Source organism: Alosa pseudoharengus, unplaced genomic scaffold (assembly GCF_046254945.1).
Source record: "Alosa pseudoharengus isolate Yale_2024_CS ecotype anadromous, Long Island Sound unplaced genomic scaffold, YU_APseudo_1.1 YU_APseudo_1.1_scf_14, whole genome shotgun sequence".
Lineage (NCBI taxonomy): Eukaryota > Metazoa > Chordata > Actinopteri > Clupeiformes > Clupeidae > Alosa > Alosa pseudoharengus.
In genome coordinates this window covers 27,389,338-27,409,324 of record NW_027468609.1, presented here as the reverse complement: position 1 = coordinate 27,409,324, position 19,987 = coordinate 27,389,338, and the positions used below count along the sequence as shown (strand labels likewise).

At 40.1% G+C, this 19,987-nt stretch overlaps 2 long non-coding RNA genes across 2 annotated transcripts; one reads left to right on the top strand and one right to left on the bottom strand.

Annotated features, from left to right (window-relative positions):
- Positions 1–398: 398 nt before the first annotated feature.
- Positions 399–2,384, top strand: LOC143122507 (uncharacterized). The gene is made up of 3 exons (XR_012986709.1): positions 399–618; positions 811–907; positions 2,303–2,384. It is a non-coding gene; the product is annotated as an uncharacterized LOC143122507 (long non-coding RNA).
- Positions 2,385–17,482: 15,098 nt separating this feature from the next.
- LOC143122506 (uncharacterized) lies at positions 17,483–18,235 on the bottom strand. The gene is made up of 3 exons (XR_012986708.1): positions 18,163–18,235; positions 17,867–17,940; positions 17,483–17,569 (listed from the first exon to the last, which is right to left on the bottom strand). It is a non-coding gene; the product is annotated as an uncharacterized LOC143122506 (long non-coding RNA).
- Positions 18,236–19,987: the final 1,752 nt, after the last annotated feature.

Genomic DNA, 19,987 nt, shown 5'->3' with positions numbered 1-19,987 from the left:
ATCACCACTTTTAAATTAATGTTACTACCCCTTTAAGACGCCTTCCTAGCCACGAGCTAGTATGAGTTAGACGCGAGCAAGTTCACCTAACGGAAAAAAACGAAAAGACGCAAAATCATTCATCATGGGACAACATACAGCACCGAACTATTAAACACCTTTCACGTCTTTTCTATCACCAAACCGAGTCTGTTCTATCACATCTAAGCGACAATTTCGTGGTGCTTTCAATAGTATTGAAGACTGTTTTGGTGAGTTTCACTTTATTTCCTAAAGTGTAGGCTATCTGTAATAAGTTACTGAGTTCAATGAAGATATTACAGAACATGCTAGCTGCTAACTGTATAAAACCATCACCATTACCCAAATACAGCTTAGTTCTGTAAGTGTTTTTATTGTTTTCTGATGTTTTTATGTTAGAAAGGGAAATGTGTTTAAGATTATTCCCTATCTTTTGACATTTCGTGGATTATTTTACGGTTAAATAACGTTACATTAACTTAGCGTTTTGTGAGACCGTTTGGTGTTGCCATGGCGATACAGTCAGTGGCGAGGGAAATGGCATGTACTAACGTTATTTACTGAGTGTTTTATTTACTTTTATGGCCTGTTGTGCAGGTGAGTTTATCAGTTTTCTTTCTATGATACAGACAGTTAGCTGTGCACTTCATCTCTCCCTGAGTGTTGGTAACACGCCCATTTTTGGGCCTGTCCTGTGGTTCATGGACTCGTATGCTTTCAGAAAAATAAAGTGTCTAATATCTGTAAGCGTTTGCCTGAAATTTGATCACAAATTCAATCTTATTACAGAAGCGATCATGAAATGGAAGCCAGAGCTGGAAGAGGTGGAGCTCCTGATAGCTGAGGTCTTAAAACATGCCCCTGCAGCCCACACCAAAAGTTTAAGGTGAGTTGAAACGAGAGAGGCAAATATCCCTCTAAATCAATTATACGAATATTCCGACTATTAGGGAACAATTATCATATTTTTGTACACCACCTCAAAATGATATGCAGATCCATGCAGATCCATGCCCTACTTTTTAAGCTTGTTCACAAACGTGGTTACTCGTCTTCATCTTCAAGCAATAACCTTGGCGGCTCGACACCATCTACACAACGCTGTTTTGTTTTTTTTTAAACCGGTTATTACTTTCCCGTCATGATTTATGTGCACAATGTATCAGCCTTTTGTGGCCAAGTTACTGAAGCACACCATTAGCTTAACTTAGTTAAACATTAGCTAAGCTTACTACAACCTATGACTGACTGACGCATGCTAATGTTTTCTCCAATAGTGCTCAGACCTAATGCAATACGTAGGCCTAAGCATTTGAAATTCCACATAAGTCACATACCTTGAAAATTAACTTTAGTACTTTAACAGCTGAATTGAAAACCGAATTGCATGTAGTCTCCTTATTTCATGCGACAGCTTAACAAACTGTTTCAACAATGTTTTGTCTTCTACGCGAATTAGGCCTAAATGTGAAGCCTCTGCACGGCCCGCGGCGCCATCGACTGGTCTGGCATATGCACTACAGTACTTTTAGCCGTTTTTTCCTTACCGGTAGGCCTATCGTTAAAAGCGGTAAGAGGAAATACACCCGATGGTTTTGTGTAGACATAGCCCAATTCTAGGCGAGACATCTTAGTGCAACAAGCTACAAAACTCCAAAACAATTAAGCTTAGAGCCAAAAACGCATGAAATCATGGTTCACTAACATTACAGCTATAGCAGCAATGTAAACTGTAGGCCTACAGTTTAGCTGCAATATGCTGGTGAATCAACACAAGATTATCTCCATGTTTATAAAGTAACTGTCAGACGTCGTACATTAAATGTGCATACCATATACCGGATCATACCGCGACCATTTCACTCTCACACTCGCGTTATATCAACGCATTTACAATCCTCAATGCTTCTAACGAGCACAGACTGATAACAGTATGAACTAAACTTAACAAAGGAGCAGTATCAATACTTACGGCCGGGTAGGCTATCTGAACGCACAGTTATAATAATAATATTAATACAGAAACACCATCCGCATCTCCAGTGCACTGCTCCGTTATTCCCGCGACTTGGTAGCCTACCGTCGGCGCCGGCATCCTCACACTTGATCTAGGCTACAAGTGCAAGGGGCGAAGGAATGACCCAGCAGCAGCAAAAAAGTCTAGCGTAACCAGCTATTAGCATATCCTATTTAAGTTTTGACTAAATGTAAAATGACTGTTGACTGAATGTAAAATTAATATAAATGCACTCACCTGTTCTCTTTTATTTGTTCTTCACAGGGTCGGATGGAACAGCAGGTGGAAGACCATCGCAAAATTGAATTTCCACATTATTTTAAATAAAATATCATTTGTTAGTGTACAGTTGTCTTTTCTTTTGAATAGGCTCAACATTAGCAACAGCCAGTCAAAATGCAGGTAAAATATGAATGTGGCTTGTCTAGGCTATCTCAACTAGATTTTGTGCGTGGCAGTCATGAATTGATACTTGTTAGTGCAGCTGTCTTGAATAGGCTTGGGGTCAACATTAGCAACAGCCACCAGCCAGAATGCAGGTATATGAATGTGACTAGATTTTGTGGATTCTATGGGCAAATGAGGACTGCACATGCAGATCCGCCCTAACGTGCTGGCGACATTATGGCAACCTTTCTCAGGAAGGTTGCTACAATGTCGCCAGTATGTCTTTTGGTTGCCGCGACGTGGCGGTTACGTGGAGGTTACGTGCGAGAAACGTTGCCAAGATATGTTGCGGCAACGTAATCGCGTCTTTCACCCGCACGTGTCGGCAACGTTAGAACTTACGTGGCGGCAACGTATGTTTGGTAATAAAGTTACGTAACCGCCACGTAACGGCGACGTAACTGTGTTAGCTGGGCAGTTGAGGGCTGCAACTTCACTTTTTAAATGACAATAGTGTACTTCCAAGCACAGAGCCAGCTATTTTAATCAACAGGTCAGTTTTTTGGTGTCTTTGCCTCTGGCCCAACAGATGGCTGCAAAGAAAATGTTGGTAAGAGTTTAATGTACAAACTTTAATTTTGTACACTTTATTACAAAGTTTAATTTTAGCACTGGTTTTGTCCCTTGGAAATAAACTACTACTGAGACAGGTGTCAATTGATAATTAGACTGGTCAATTTCAAAGTAGACCCCAACAACCACATAGCAGGGCTGTAGACATCAATACCATAGTCATCATCTTCCAGTGTAGCCTATCAAAAAACGTCTGACTAAGTTTTTACCGCCATTTAGGAATCAGTGGCCATAGTTTGTCCGGTAAGGCTAAGATGTCAGTCTGTTACATTAAATAATGTTCTTAACAAATCTTATATTGTTGATCTGACATGTGTGTATTGTTTTTGATCCACCCACTCTGTGAGAAAATTACTATCTAAAAAAAACATTTTACTTTTTTACCAAGATGGAAACTTTGGAAAGATCAATATGTATGTGGCAGTGGTACATTGTTCTCCACATCTTATGGACATACTGATTTGTCTAATGAACTACACCTGTTCAGTTGCCATTATGTCATAATCCCACGTCTTCAGGCCTCCTTTGATGTGTTCAGTGATGGATGAGGCAACCATCCATTAAAATCACAGCAGAACTTGTCACATCATAGATATATACACTAGATGTCGCCTTGACTACTGCTGTTCATTGGAACGAATGCGTCAATCGAGACGCCATCTTGCTTCAGTGATCCACTCCTCTATAATGCATTAGCGTCAATCTGGGCAAAGATCTAGCGAAAATAAAATCACCATAAATAGTCAAAATCTCAAGCAATTATCTAGTTTTTTGGGTTGTTCCAACTGACAGGCATGTATTTGTGGTTGAGTCTAGAGAAAACTAAGCTTAAGCCTTCACCTCCAGCTGAACCTCTCAAAGACTGAACTGCTGGTCCTCCCAGCTAAACCTACCATACACCACGACATCAACATCAAATTTGACTCTCTGTCTGTTTCACCTACCAGGACTGCAAGAAATCTAGGAGTTGTTCTCGACAACCAACTAAACTTCTCAGATCATGTTGCCTCAGTCACCCGGTCATGCCGTTTCGCACTCTACAATATACGGAAAATCAGGACTTACTTAACTCAAGATGCCACCCAACTTCTGGTTCAGGCAATAGTCATCTCACGACTCGACTACTGCAACGCCCTCCTGACAGGTCTCCCAGTCTGCGCAGTGAAACCACTTCAGATGATCCAGAACGCGGCAGCGCGCCTGGTCTACAACCAACCCAAGAGGGCACATGTTACCCCGCTACTCATCCAGCTACATTGGCTACCTATGGCGGCCCGCATCAAATTCAAGGCTCTAACGCTTGCCTACAAAGTAGTCTCCGGTTCTGCTCCCACCTACTTGAATGCCTTCATACAGACATACGCTACCTCCAGACCGCTGCGCTCCTCAGACGAACGACGTCTAGCTCTACCTCCGGTACGCTCAGGCCAATCAAAACTTTTCTCATCTGTTGTTCCTCGCTGGTGGAACACACTGCCAGTTCCTACAAGGGCAGGGACATCCCTCTCCATTTTCAAAAAACTCCTGAAGACCCAGCTCTTTAGAGAACATCTCCTCTCATAGCAACACTTACAACAAGTCTTGCTGATCCTAGCACTCACCAGCCGTCTTAAACTGACACGTAACTGTTAAAAACAGCACTCACTGATGCACTTATTCTTACTGTACTCTAATGTTTTTTTAAATTGTCCTAATATTGTTGAGAATTGCTCTAAACTTAAACTGTTTACCATGTTGTTAGTCGCTTTGGCTAAAAATGCGTCAGCCAAATGTAATGTAATGTAAAGACGATAATAAAGATACATTTTACCCGTCTAGCCCCATAGACTCCCATTCATTCTGCACTAGCTAGCGGCGGCCCCTAGAGGAACAATGAGTACACTGCAACCAGGTTCGATACAATGAAAGTAAACAGGCTCTTCGTAGACAAGCTCTGGTTGAGGCCACATACCCCTCGTCTCGTTTACTCATGTAAGTTGTAATCTCACCAGAAGTTGCTGTAGATCTGTAGGACATTTACCTCTGCTACTACATAGGCTACGCCAGTCGTTACTTTTATAATCATGGGTCAGTGCCATGGGCAAACCAGATGTAGCTGAATTCATAAATGACAAAGCCATGAGAAAGGTGATTTTCTTACGTTTCAACAACAAAGAAGCCGATCTGCCATCATTGTGAGAAGTTCCCAAATTTGTTGCTAATCGCTAAAAAGGTTTTCTATCGCTGGGGATGGCCAAACGTCGCTAAATAGGTAACGCTGACAATACAGGAGAACTAGTTTAGCGCTTCAGATCCCTGTACCAAGATGGCGGCGGTGTTGACGCATGCTGAGAAGCAAAAGGCGACATCTAGTGTATATATCTATGTTGTCACATAACCAGATCTGGGAAATGGCATGCAGTGTGCAAATTCCAGACCCCGATTTATTTTTTGTCCGTGAAGAAAAAATGTATTATTAGCATTCAGGACTGCGGTTATTAGGCTACTTTTTTACTGTTATTTGTTTCAATAACTTTCAACAAACTGCACATTACTGGCGTTTTAGTGAGTGCACCATTCATTACTGGAGTTTCCTTTTATTATGGTTCAGCGTTCAACTACTGTACAAGAACCTAGTTTGGGCTGTTGATATGACTGTAATTATTATGCCAGTTTTTGGAATTGCCTAGTAAATCTTAAGAGACTCTTTGTCTTGTGAAAAGTAATTATGTACAATTTAGCAAAGACAAGAAAACATAACTACTTCAGATTCAGATTACTTTGCAGAGAAATGTGGACAGTTCTTTCTGTTCAGTACATACTTTTGTAATTTTAAAAACAAACAGCATCAAGATGCTATTGTTACACTACCAAAAACTGCTATTTGTAGGCCTACATAAATTTGACACTGCCAATATATTTGACTTGATTGAATCATGAGTGCATTCCGTACTGGAATTGGGTATAACTATGCTTGATTTCTTGAAATGTTTGTTTTCACAAACTGCAAAGCTTGAACATTATTGTCAAGGTTTACTTGTTATAGGCGCCAGCAGCTAGACCAATGGGTACCTTGTCTTAGCTGAATTACTGAAGCTAAGCAGGTGTGGGCCTGGTTAGTACTTGGATGGGAGACCTCCTTGGAAAACTAGGTTACTGCTGGAAGTGGTGTTGGTGGGTGGCCAGTAGGTGGCATTCTTCCCTCTGGCCAAAAAAGATTGATCCCAATGCCCCAGTGCTCTGACGGGGACACTGCACTGTAGGAGATGCCGTCCTTTGGATGAGATGTTAAACCGAGGTCCTGACTCACTGGGGTCATTAAAGATCCCATGGCACTTATCGTAAAGAGTAGGGGGTTTCCCAGCTAAATTCCCAATCTGGCCCCCTAATCATCCCCCACTGTAATTGATTGGCTCATTCACTCCCTCACTCTCTACCTCAAGCTGGTGTGGTGAGCTTTCTGGTGCATAATGGCTGCTGTGCATCACCCAGGTGGGTGCTACACATTGGTGGTGGTTACTACTGAGGTCCCCCCATCCATGTGTTGTAAAGCGACCTTGGGTACCATGAAAGGTGCTATATAAGTCGAAGGTATTATTATTATAGTTACACAATGCATTCTCATAAAATCTAATGAGCCTAATATTCACCTGTACATGGTGCCCAATACAAATGTCATCTATCCTTGTGACAAGAGAAATGCTACATTGTAAGTATGTCATCTGGGTGAGGTCTTGAGACAACTCCTCCAAACATACAATTCTTTATTAATTGGAATGTTTATAAATGTCAGTATCTCAAAATCAACATTGCCACAATACTGGAATTAATGCAAACAGTTTGAATGCTAAACATTTAATTTGACAGTGAACTCAGCCATACAAACAAATACAAACCATACAAACAGGTGTGCAAGTAATGTCATTACTATAATATCTGTGATATACACTGTTAACTGTTAACACTGTTTAAGGAACTACTGAGGGCAGACTTCATAAAATGTAATCCTCGAGAACTTACACGAGACCAAACCCTGTGTCATAGGTACTAACTGCAGCAACCAAGTCAGACTCAAACTCTTTGTAGGTGGTGTAATGGCCAGGCAACCTTAGAGTCTCACTGCATGTCAAGGCCCTGGGGAAGCGACCACCGTCCACCCTCACCATCAGCTTCTGGGGCGGGACTTCCCAGCCCACCCAGAAACGCAGCAGTTCTTTCAGCTGCTCTGAAGAGGCTGTTGAGAGGAAAAGTACAAGCCTGTGACGCATCCACTATGTGTCCTCTCGACATCACACGTGCAGTGCTAGTCAAACGTTTGGACACACCAACTCATTGATATTTTTTTCTTTGTTTATTTTTGTTGGTGTATGTTGTAGAACAAAAAAAAAATAAAGTTTTTGCAAGTAGAAAAGTGTAAACGAAGAAATTTATTTTTAGGTTTATGGCTCACATACATATTGAGCACTTACTGGCTGCTTTTCTTTCACCCATTTTAGTTGAAAAGCATGAGGCTAGTTTCAATTAATATGCTAAAATAATAATATGATACAAATATATTAAGACATTTGTGCTTCATCATATTTTTCATGTCTTTGGTATTCTTCTACAATATCAAAACAAAAAGAAATTGTATGAATGAGTTGGTGGTGAACACTTGTAAACTTTTGACTGGTACTGCATTTTTTCACAGTTTAATAATCAAGTGGAAACACAAATGGCATTGAAGGAAAGGAAGTGCAATTGGCCTACAAACCTGATTTACATTAATGATTTACAGTGGAAAAACCTAAGGCATTAGTAAATAAGTTCAGAAAACACACCATGCCCAATAAAGATCTTGAAGTAAGTTGTGATCCGTGCAATGGCCTCAATAGAGAGGTCATAGTCATCATCCTCAGAATCTGGAGTCAGTGGAGGCCATGCAATGCTTGAAAGAATCATCTGCAACAGTAAACACACAGGTCTTAAGACTTCTTGTGAAAACTGGAGAGGACATATTCAAGAGGGCTTCAAAGAAATTTTCATGGATAATTCACATATTAAGGGTGTTTTCACACTTGGTCCTTTTCAGCCTTCTAAACGAACTTTGGTGATTGATGACTCAGCATTTTTTGTGCATGTGTTAAACACACCAACCACACTCAGACCCCTCTCTTTGAATTCCGTGGTGCGGTTCACCTAATCTGTGCATTGTGAACAAAAAGTACCCCGGGTTCACTTTACGCATTTTACGTGTCTTACCATACAAAAAAAATGAAATGAAATGATAAGACACGTCGAACTTTAAGGTCTATTCTTTGATTCACTTATCTGGCAAAATTTGAATTGAAATATACGTTCATAGCAAAAATGAATGCATGTGATTAATTTAGATTAATTATGTAATCAATTAGATACATTGTTTTAATCACAGCCCTATAAAATAGAAACAAACCACCACACCAATCATGGGTTATGATAATTATTTGAACCTGTTAATAAATTATTATGAAAATACATAACTAACCCAGAGCAACTACATAGCCCATAATCCAAGCAGTAAGGTCTGAGACATCCAGAGAAGTTATAGTGTGAACAGGAAGAAAACTGAGGCTACGTGTAGGCTATACATGGCCGGCTATATTAAACGGCTATCTCCGTTTTCAAAAATAACATCGTGCACACCTGTCAGTTTTCAGAGAAGATTCCCCGTGTATAAATTCCGTCAAGAGCATGCCAAACCTGTGTCGGTGGCAGTGTAAGGAGAAGCTCAATCCCACATTAGCCAATCTCAGAATCCCGAAAAAAAATAGCAACAGCAACAAATCACTTCCTATTTCTCGTTTGAACTGTATTTGCAAATGCAAACAGGCCAAAAGCATTTGCACAAACGTAAAAAGGAGTACCACCTTAATAGCATCCATGATCAGTAGCCAAACAAACTGTAAATCTAAGGCGCTCACATGACGTTAAGCATTTTCTGGCTTGAATGTGACGTTTGAGAACCTAAAACCCCGTTTCTCCTAGTTGACACGACAACACATAACCGGCGTTATCAGAAATCTCCACTTTGGCCGGAGTTTTTAGAAGTAATCGTACAGAATCGAAATTCTGTGATAAAAACAGGGTTTTCGTGTAAATGAGAGGACAAACCGCAGGAAAATATCTGCATCTTCCCTTCGTGTAAACGGGGCCTAAGGTCCCATCAGAGCTGAAGTGCACCAGAAATAGGCCTCTTTCAAATGAACTCATAATGTTCATACAAAATGAGTCCCTTTTGTTTTGGTCCACTTTCTGGTCAACTTTTAGTGGACTTAGTTCAGTTCTTTTAAAAAGGACTATGTGAAAACACCCTAAAACATATCTCCTGTACCTGAGGTGTGACCTCAGCCTCTTTCTCACAAGGGAAAAGCAACTTGACCACATCCTCTCTACTGGACAGAAGAGGCCAGATGCCAATCTCCTTCAGTCCCTTTTGTAATTGCTTCACTTGTCTATCTGATCGCTCCAGGACCTGTGTGAAAAAGCATTGCAAGTCTAGACAAACAAAAACACCAATATTATCTGCATGACCAAATTATGTAAAAACTAAGTCAGTTTTACCGCATGCAGGAGCATCTTCTCATGAAGCCATGTCCTGTTGGTTGGAGTTGGAGGCGGTAAGTCCCACGCCATGCAAAGACGGACAACACTGTCGCGTTGTGCACCTACGAGTTCTGAATTTCCTGCCAACTTCAGGAGAGACAAGAGGAAGGGAAGGAAGAATGAAAGAAAGGTGCCATTACAGTAATACAAGTCACACATAGAGGTAGTGCTGGGCGGTATGACCAAAAATGTATATCACGGTATTTTTCAAAATTCTTACGGTTTCATGGTATATGATGGTATTTTTTCCCCCCATGCATAATCAGATGTTCACAGCATTTTCTACAGGTTGAGAGAGGAATTGCTGCAGTACACTGACTAAGGATGGTCTAGGTGTAGAATAACTCCACACTAGTGTCATGCAGTTTTGCATGGCCCCAGAAAATGATGCTGTTTACAAAGAGCCACTCATGATTCTAATGAAGAATCTAATCAGAATGCAAAGACAATTGCAGTAAAAATACAGAACTTTTACTATGCAAATTTCACAAACATCTTGTATCAAACCAATACAAAAAGTAGTGCAACTTGCAATAATTATACTTTTTTGAAAATTATACAATTTAAAATAAAATCTCTCTGCTAATATGCTTACTCTGTCAAATAGGCCTATCAGAAACACGCCTTATTGTTATGTGTGGTTTACATGACGTTAGTGGTAGGCTAACGTTAACTTCATGTGGATGTGGATGTCTTGTTAGCCTGCTATGAGCTTCGGTTCGGTTCGCTAGGCAAAACATTAACAAAAAAGTTCGTTTTGGTGCACTGATGAGTCAGGATCATTTCTAACTAGCCAGCTAGTATTGCTCAGTGCATGTCTATAACATGCTTTACTTGCTACCTGGATAATTTCAGCGAATATTCTTAAGGTGAGATGAATGATAAGAACATTAAACTTAACTGTGTTCGGTGGGTTGCTAACGACATCACCTACTAGCCAGCTGGTTACAGCTGTTGAACAATCTCAATAGAATTTTCGTGACGGTAAATCCAGAAAGGGTTAAAGTGGAGCTAGTAATCAAAGATCTTTGGTAAATCCCTTTCAATGCAGTATCCCTTATATCAGGGGTGGGCAACTAATTTCCCCAAGGGGCCACATGACAAACTGGGACTGTTGAGGAGGGCCAGACCCAAAATACCGAACTCAAGTCTGAACTTAATTCTGTCCAATTCTATTCTGTTCTTGTATAAGATTAAGTAAATCATATGGTTTTGTTTACTACTCGTAAGAACAGATGAAAATGTGAGGGAGACAAAGGAAAAACAGCAATAGGCTATTTAATCTATGCCCGTATTTAATCCTTATTCTCGAAAATTATTTTTTGACATTGACATTTTTTTTTCAGTTTTCAAAGACTGATATAAAAAAGTACTACAATATCTATATAATTAGGCTAGGCCATGAAAATGTGAAGGAGTCAGTACAACCATAGGCCTGTGCCACCATTTCATCAACACTCAGCAATATTTCATCATTAAATCATTATCATCATTAAATGAACTCTATGCAGAATTAGACTATGAAAATGTGGAGCAGACAATAGTAGACTGTCATTAGTTAATCAACATGCACAAAGAAAACTATTTTAAAAATGTAGGCTATGTTTTTGCTTTAACTTTATGCACAAAACTGTGATTGGTCAACTCGCCCTGTGTGTTGAGCCGACTGCTTCAAGCAACCTGTGGGTAGTAGCATCATACTAGTTCTCTAATATAAGCTTTGCAAATAAACTCAGACATATTTTGGTTACAATGACGGGGTTATCCGAATGTAAACTATCTATCTGCCAGTAACGTTTTGAAATTAACACTCAGAGCCGGACAGTAACGGAGTACATTTACTTGAGTACAGTACTTGAGTACAATTTTGAGGGATCTGTACTTTACTCGAGTATCATTTTTGGGGAGTACTCATGACTTTACTCAAGTACATTTGAGAGGCAAATATTGTACTCTTTACTCCACTACATTTCTATCCATAACTGTGAGTACCTAGCCTGGCGAGCCAGACCCACATTAAAATGTAGGGTCTGGGCACTCACCGTTCGCAGTGCTCAGTCCGAGGGGCGGGATAATCAGTTGTCTTTCAAATTCCCTCTGCACGCAATAGGACGCAATAGGATATTTGTTTTCAAGTAGCAGGGAATTCAAGCCAAACCGTTGCAACTCTGCCATCAATCATGTTAAGCCCACCAAACGACTCTATACACGATTTCAATGTCCTGATTAAGTTTCGATTTCTGGAGCTCACAAGCCAACGGAGAGTTGCTAGACTAGCCCGCTAGGGGCGCGTCTAGATTTCTAGGCTAGTGAGTACCCATTACTACTTCTAAAAAAAAGGAAAAAAGAAAAATCTCGGAAACCCTCAATTTGTTGTTTCCCTCTCAAACGTGATTGGATTGTGCAGGTGCCACTGATTGGGACAGCCAATCAGCAATCACCCTTAGCTTTCCGCCAAAGTCAACTCCATGGTCAGATTTAGATAAGAGACGAAACCATGGACGAAACAATGGATGAAGACGCAGCAGGTCCATCCCGGGAATGTGCCAACCTATGGCCCCACCTCGCCAGACTATTTCAATTTTCTGAACAAGTTAATGATAGTTTTCGCTTCAAGTGTTTCAATTACAAAATAGTATTTTGTATTTGAAATACGTTTTTTAAATACATGTATTAGAAATACTGCCCATCCCTGGCAACATGGTAAAAATATGAAAATGACTTGATTTTACTTCCAATTCATTAAACATTCTCCAAGGTGTTAACATTAACATTTTTCATAACTCCATGTAGGACGTTTCTGTACATAAATGTAAGCACTGTGGCAGTAGTAATGCAATATTTAGAAAATGTAGGCTACTCTTGTACTCTTGATACTCAAGTACTTTTTAAAAACAAGTACTTCAGTACTTTTACTTAAGTAGACATCTGACTGTTGTACTTTTACTTGTACTTGAGTAAAATTTAGCAACGGGTATCTGTACTTTTACTCAAGTAATGAAGCTGTGTACTCTGTCCGCCTCTGTTAACACTTCGTATCGCCAACAAACAGTAGGAGTTCGTTCTGACAACCTTTGCGGTGGTGAGCGACGCAGACATAAGACACACAAAACTTTGAAAGGTTTACGCCGACTTAAAGGCAACTGCATCAGGTTATATGCAGGAGTCATAGAGTTGAATGTACTACTTTTTACTACCTTTTTTACTACCTCCACAATATTTTTTACAACCAACACGACATCAAGCAGCAGCCCTTTTTTTTTGGAGGGGGGGGGGGGGGGGTATGCAAAGCGCCACTTAGCCTACTACTTGCTATAAGGTAAATCAATATTAGGTATACTAACAATTTCTAATTGTGATCATTATTGTCATTGTCAACAACAATGCTTTTTTGTAGTGTCGAGTTGAGTTTCATGTCCCTTTATATGTCTGCGACTTTAAATTACGTTTTAACTCCATGCTGTTTTTGTTGATCGACAATAAATGACACACGCACTTGCGTGGTTAAAAGTGAATTGTTTTCACTCGTTTTCTTGCAATTCCCACGTAACATTAGATACTACAGTGGGTCTAGGTTACATTTTAAAAAAATTGTCGATTACTATGTCAGTGACTAGTTCGAACTTTGTTACTGATGGGCTAGGTGGAATAATTTCATTATTGCACGATTCTGGATGATCAGTCAGATGGCAGCGCCACTGTCAGCTGAACGAAAGCTTACACACTAGTCAAGTACACAGTTGTTAAAACTTCCAGCTGAAATAGCCTAGTGTGAACTGAGAGTTGCCTCCTAATGGAGTGAGTGTAGCCTATATTTTCTTAGCTGCTATCAGAGTGATAGGCTAGCCTACATCTACCGCTCCTTTGCTACATGAACAAATATTATCAGATGAGTGACAGAAGCACCGGGCATTTGACCAGCAGGCCCATATGATAAACACGCTGCTCTGGTTCCTCTGGTAGCCTGCGGTAGGGCCTAGATGACGTGAAAAAAAACGAGTCGCCAAAAAGCATCCCTGCATCCCCCGCCCAAAAAAACTCTTCGGATCTGCACGATTCATATAAGTCGCCCAAAGGAACGTGAAGGAGGCACCGAAAAGCGCGCTGTTTGCATCCCTGGTAATATTAACTGAGGCGAAAATGTTGTTGGCGTCGCTGATAGGCTGTCAACCACGGAACTCTACACAATTTACTTTTACGCCATTGCTATCAACTCCGACTGACTCAGGTCCTGTTAGCACGTATATATTTTTTAATTAGGTAAGATGAAGTTAAAACATGACACAAATATTAAGCAAAAAATGTAAACTCATTATATATTGAGGTGGTGATGAAAAATTTACTACCAAGTCAAATTGCATTTATTACCTTTTACTACCTTTCAAGGGCCTTAATTTTGGTAGATTCTATTTACTACCTTTTACTACCTTTTACTACCGCGCGGACACCCTGTGCATTGTGTCGACGCAGAAGCATAAATTCTATTCACCAGCACATCAGTGAGGGTGTTTACATCGTATGCATCCACGCACAAATGTATGGGCGTACAAATAGCAGTCGCTTTCAAAATAAAAGCAACGATATTGATTTGCGTGCATTATCTCTATGCTAGGCTCTTGACTATTGTTCTTTCACGGACCTTACGCGGGCCGGTCAGGGAAAGCCCACGGGCCGGATGTGGCCCGCGGGCCGGATGTTGCCCATGTATGCCTTATATTAAAGTTTTTCCTTAACTAAAGAAACAATTAAAGGTATCCTGTGCAACACCCTTAAATAAACCCCTTACCTAAGGAGAAATTAAGCCTTAAGGGTCATACTTCAGGGGAAAAACTTACGGTGTTTTGTGTTAACCCTCACTATGCCTCGCAGTGGCACCATGCGTGCGTGTGAAAAAAGTCCGGTCTGAAACACTGTCGCGCGGCGCAGCGTTCCAAACGTTGTGTAATCAAATACACCGGTATGGCGGTATATTAAAAATTCATATCATAACGAAAATATACACCGGTATACGGTGTGAACCGGTATACCGCCCAGCACTACAGAGGATCTTACTTTCCTGCAAAAGAGTTTTCAATCCCTGCTGTTCAGTATTCAGTGGTACAGACCTCTGTAGGCATTTACCACAAAATCTAAGTTTTATTAGCTAGTGTTTAAGATTTGGATTAAGAAAGTTTGTCCGTTTCGAAAAGCAATTCAAAGAATATTGTACAAGTTAGGAATGTTACAATTTCTCAGAATTCTCTGAAAGTTCTCTATGTAACTGAGAGACATTTCTTGAACAATGTTGAAAAAAATCAAAGACTTGGCCTACTATTATGCAATGACGATTCTCAAGCTTACCAGCTGGATGGTGTCACGGATGTCCAAATTAGGACAGTCTTCAGGTGTGACTTTGACAGTGTCCATGGAGCCACCGCACAGAACATGTTTGATGGCTGGGCTCAGACCAGGGAAACCAGGGCCGCCATACAAAAAGCAATGTCCCAACATTCGGCCCGCCATGAGGAAGAGCTCACTCTCCACCATCACAAAAGAGTTGACAGGCACCAAGTGATCTGGCTGACCCTCGAAAATCTTTGTGATTGGACCGTTTGCTGATTAAAGAAAACATTTACGGCATATAATCATGTCTACATCTTGGTCCTGAAGTAGGCCAAACAAGACTTACTTTTATTTTTTTAAATATTAGAATATATGCAAGCAGTGTAAGTACTGACCGAAATCCCGGTGAAAACCAGTTCTCAGCTTATGCATCAGTGTTGACATAACATGTCGGTTAACACCTGTTCCTAGAGCAATATCACCTATGGGATGGATAGATATTTTAGTACATTAAGGTATAAAACAGAATAAATAATAGCAATAAATTAGCGATAACCTCATTTGGAAAAAATAATCTAAAAAACAGAGAGAGAAAGAAAGAGATTATTTTAATTGGACAGACATAACTATGTGTAGCTCGCCTTCAAGTGTGCATCTCAATGGAAATGCCCACTCCACATTGTTGCGTTTATAGAAGCTCATGTAGGACCAGTCCTGTTCTTCCTTGTCTTTCCTCAAGTCCACTACAAATTTATTCTCCCCATTCTTGTTCTTCAGGAGCTCCTGGGTGAAAAGCTCAAAGGCTCTTCTGGGATCTACAACAGTCTTCCAGTCTGACAGGGGAAAGAAATTGTTGGTATTTTGCATGTAAACCTTAGCCTTGTTTCACCAGACTCACTAACTTTGTTACACTTTGTGACGAGTCTGGGTACTCTCCATTGGGAAATGTTTCCAATCCTAGCATAGTGACAGGCATAGGCTTTGTGTTAACTTTGAAATCATTGGTCTAGCCTGACCACATTGATCAGGGATTCCTAACATTACTTCCTACTTCACCTAACCTTAATAAACTGATAATAAACCACATCAGCAGTTAGGAAACTGTATTTACCTTTGCTGCATAAAGGCCAACGCCCACTGGCAACAATTTTCTAAACTTTGGCGTCAACGTGCGTCAGACGTCACCCAGTGGGCTTTGCTCCGTTAAAAGTAATTGAGTTCTAAACCTTAGTGTCACTTGACGCGCATCAAATTTGAATTTCCCCTTGGGGATCAATAAAGTATCTATCTATCTATCTATCTATCGAAATGCTGTCAGTGGGCATTGTCTTTAGACTGCAATTTTTTTTACTAGTGCTGTGCCCGTTCAAACATGCCATTCCTGAAAAAAACCCGTAGCCCAATTACATGCCCACAGGTATGCCTGCTTTAAAAATAGGATGATAGGGAAACATCATTCCAGCTAAGCATTCAATAATGAATACTGAATATTATAATATATTAGCCTATAATTAATGTGGCCTCTAATAAATGTGTAATAAATTTAGGCATGGCTGCATGTGACATTTCTACAGATCAGAATGACATAAGCCTAACAACTGTTTTGAGTTAAGGCTAAATGTGTATTAAGCATTTCAATTTGGGTCCTTGCAGTCAGAATTGTTGTTTGTTTTAGTCAAAGTCTCAAGTCCAAAATAGCCTGGGCTATTTGAAGCGTCAGTTTATTGCACATACTTTTATTTTGAGTGGTCACTACATACCCTTGTTTGTTGGCGTGTTGTTGCAAAATCCGCGTGCAAACTGCATACAGTTGAGGTCAGACATGATAATCATCTTGCATCTTAACCCACAAGCGGTTCCAGAGTAATCCGTTCTTTAAATTGCGACTGACTATCATCAAAGTAAGACCTAGCTAGCAACTGTCAGTACACGATCCATGGGGTGGAGCTCCCCTGAAACTGGTCCCCTTGGAAACAGTGCAGTGAAGCGATAAACGTCCTACGTAAATAAGCATATTTTGAAATATGCATTCAAAAATCTTCAAAATCGACAGTGCACACCTTTGTGCCACGCGCGAGCCACATACGAAATCTTAGGTCAGTCTGACAAACGGTCAGCGAGATATGCGTGCCACAGACACACACACAGACACACAGACGCTTCTTGCTTTATAGATAGATGTTTTCAGGCGTTGCTACTACCGTTTACCACAGACAATCTTGATTTTGAAACTAACGTCATCCCCTCTTGTCGCTAATTGTTTAATGATCATCATGGTGGCTGAGGGAAACATAAACATATTGAATGGAGCCAGACTAGTATCTCAGTGAAATGAAAATGAGCTAGGCAGGCAGGGCCAAGCTATGTTAACCTAGCATTACAACAAATCAAAAATAGAGACAAAAACGTAAATGTAGGGGCATGCTGAAAGAAAGTGTAACATTTTGCACAAAGGAACAAAAGGGAAAAAGGAACACAGTAATCTTGCCCTTACCTTTCTCTGGCACAACCTTTGATGTGCTTGCTGCTGTACTACTGCACTGCTGCTGAGGAAGCGGGGCTTCAGCATTATTACGGACATGGATGCTGCAAATAAAAATCAGGTTTGGCAGACTTTGACATGATTGGCCTATTGGGAAATACGTTTTATGAAGACAATGTCTACAATGCCTTAAGCATACAGTACATTCATAACAAGATATGCAAAAATAAGTCATTATAATAATTGAGTCTCATGCTTGTATGTAAGTGAGTATAACAATCAGAATTCCTTATAATCGCAATATATTGGCTGTATGCATGAGTCATATAGACAGACATGGTATTCATATAAAACGTTACCGGCTATTCTTGCTGTTCATAATAACATCTGTAAAGAGTCACCTTGTATGAATACCCACGCAACAGACGGGGGAGGAAGACCATGAGGATGACAGAGAGGTGGACCACACATTCATCTTCACAAAATAGATGGGGAAATCATATGTTGTTAAGGCAGTGCAATTTATTCCACTTTTCAAATATTTTTTTACATTAAATCTACTCTACTCAGTCTATCTCTGTCTCCAACAACATATTCAGACACAATATGCAAAACATGATCTCCTTATTATTATGACACAACCAGCAACAATAACAAGAAGATGAGGAAGGAGAAGAAAAGCAACTTCAGCACTTACATCCTCCATGGATGTGGATATTGTGGACGTGAGAGAATTTGATGAGTCATACATACACTCTTCGTCTGTGTCCTGGTACTCATCCTAAAATAAAATGAAACAAACAAACAAACAAACAAAAAACTTTAACTCAATTCAAGTTGTTATCTTGAGCACTGGATGAGATGTAAGAAGCAGCCACTTACTTCAATGTCTTCTCTACTTTTTTCTCTACATTTTTCAGCATGGGAGGCCAAAAGAGATATTGGCACTGTCTGGTCACAAATTCCACAGGTTCCATTTGGAAATACCAAGGTTCTTTTGGCGATGGGGGTATCATCTAATACGCCTCGTAATGGGACTATGTACAACATGATTCTCCCGCTATTTGATGCTCTCTTCAGCTGTAAGGCTGTATACCCCTCCACCTGGGGGCTGACTATTGTTAGCCGCCTTCTTCCTCTGCCCCCTGAAACATACAAATCTCAGTCAACACTGATGTGTTGGTGAAGTGTTTGCTGATGACATGACTAGGGTGTAGCAGGAATACATTTTAACAGTGTAATTTGTATAATTTACCTGCAGCTTTGTAAAAATTCCAGGAGCCCTTGAGTCTATGGATTTTAGGGTACTCAGTGCCGAGTGTGTCAGCTATCTATAGAAAGATAGTAACAAGGCAAACACTAATTTTCAAACTGTTCATTACAACAAACTCACATGGCTAATAATTTACACCTAGTTATTGCTAATTATTGTTAATTTCTGTGACACATTTACACGTATAGTTTAGTCAGAGAATAGTAAAAAACATATTTGTAAAAGCTATTTGTTTTCTATCACTTTCTACAATTAAAGTTATTGGAAACCCCCACTCGCAAGTCATCAGGACTGATTCCTTCACTGTTCTATCATGCATAAGTCATGGGCTGTTTGATTTATGACTGTCAATCTCACTGCAGATCCGAACCAGAAATACTCGGTCGTAACACTGACTGCATATTTTGTTCATTATCTTGTAACACATATTAAACCTACTATATGGAAATATTCAAGGTTATCAACAACATTTTCATCAGAGGGGACCTTTAAGACAAGTCTGGATGGTTGTATTGTGACTAACTGTCAACTATACTATGCTATGGGAAACTACATCCGGACTAGTTTACAGTATGGAGCGGCAATGCACCTGACCTGCACATGATCTGCATCTTCTGGCAATGACACCCTTCTCATGCCGAGCCCTGCCTGACGAAGCTTAAGCTCTTCATCTTCTTTTGGAGTCACAGTTGCAGGACAGGGAAGGGCATAAAACTGAAAACAGATAGATTTGGGTGTGGCCATTCCTGGTGGGTTTGCATCTGCATACCTCCGCTTTCCCCTGAAAAGACCAGGAAAACATCTGTGACAAACCATACATGAATTATTAATTGTTTAAAGATTAGTTTAGGATAACCTATTGCCCCAATTTAATGAAACACAAATTCAATTTAGCTTTTATCTGCCCTGCTAATAAAGTATGAGTGCCACTGGAGTTACCACTAAAGTTAACTTGGGCTAAACTCTTGAATCTGGTGCAATTCAACAAGCAAGTACTTTGGCCAAATATAAATTAAGCTACTGTATACAAAAAAACAATTAACCCAGTCTCTACCTTATCTAAATTGTAAAACAATGTCTAATGTCTAATGAATAGTTCTTAAGAATTATTGTCAGCTACTGTTGTTAAGCTAACGTTAGCAGCTACCCCTTCTGCTAGCTATCTAGATGCTAAGTTAGCTAACTATAGTCAGCAACACTATTTTCAGCTAAGATAAAGCTTAGCACGACGTTAAACTTGGAACCCTAT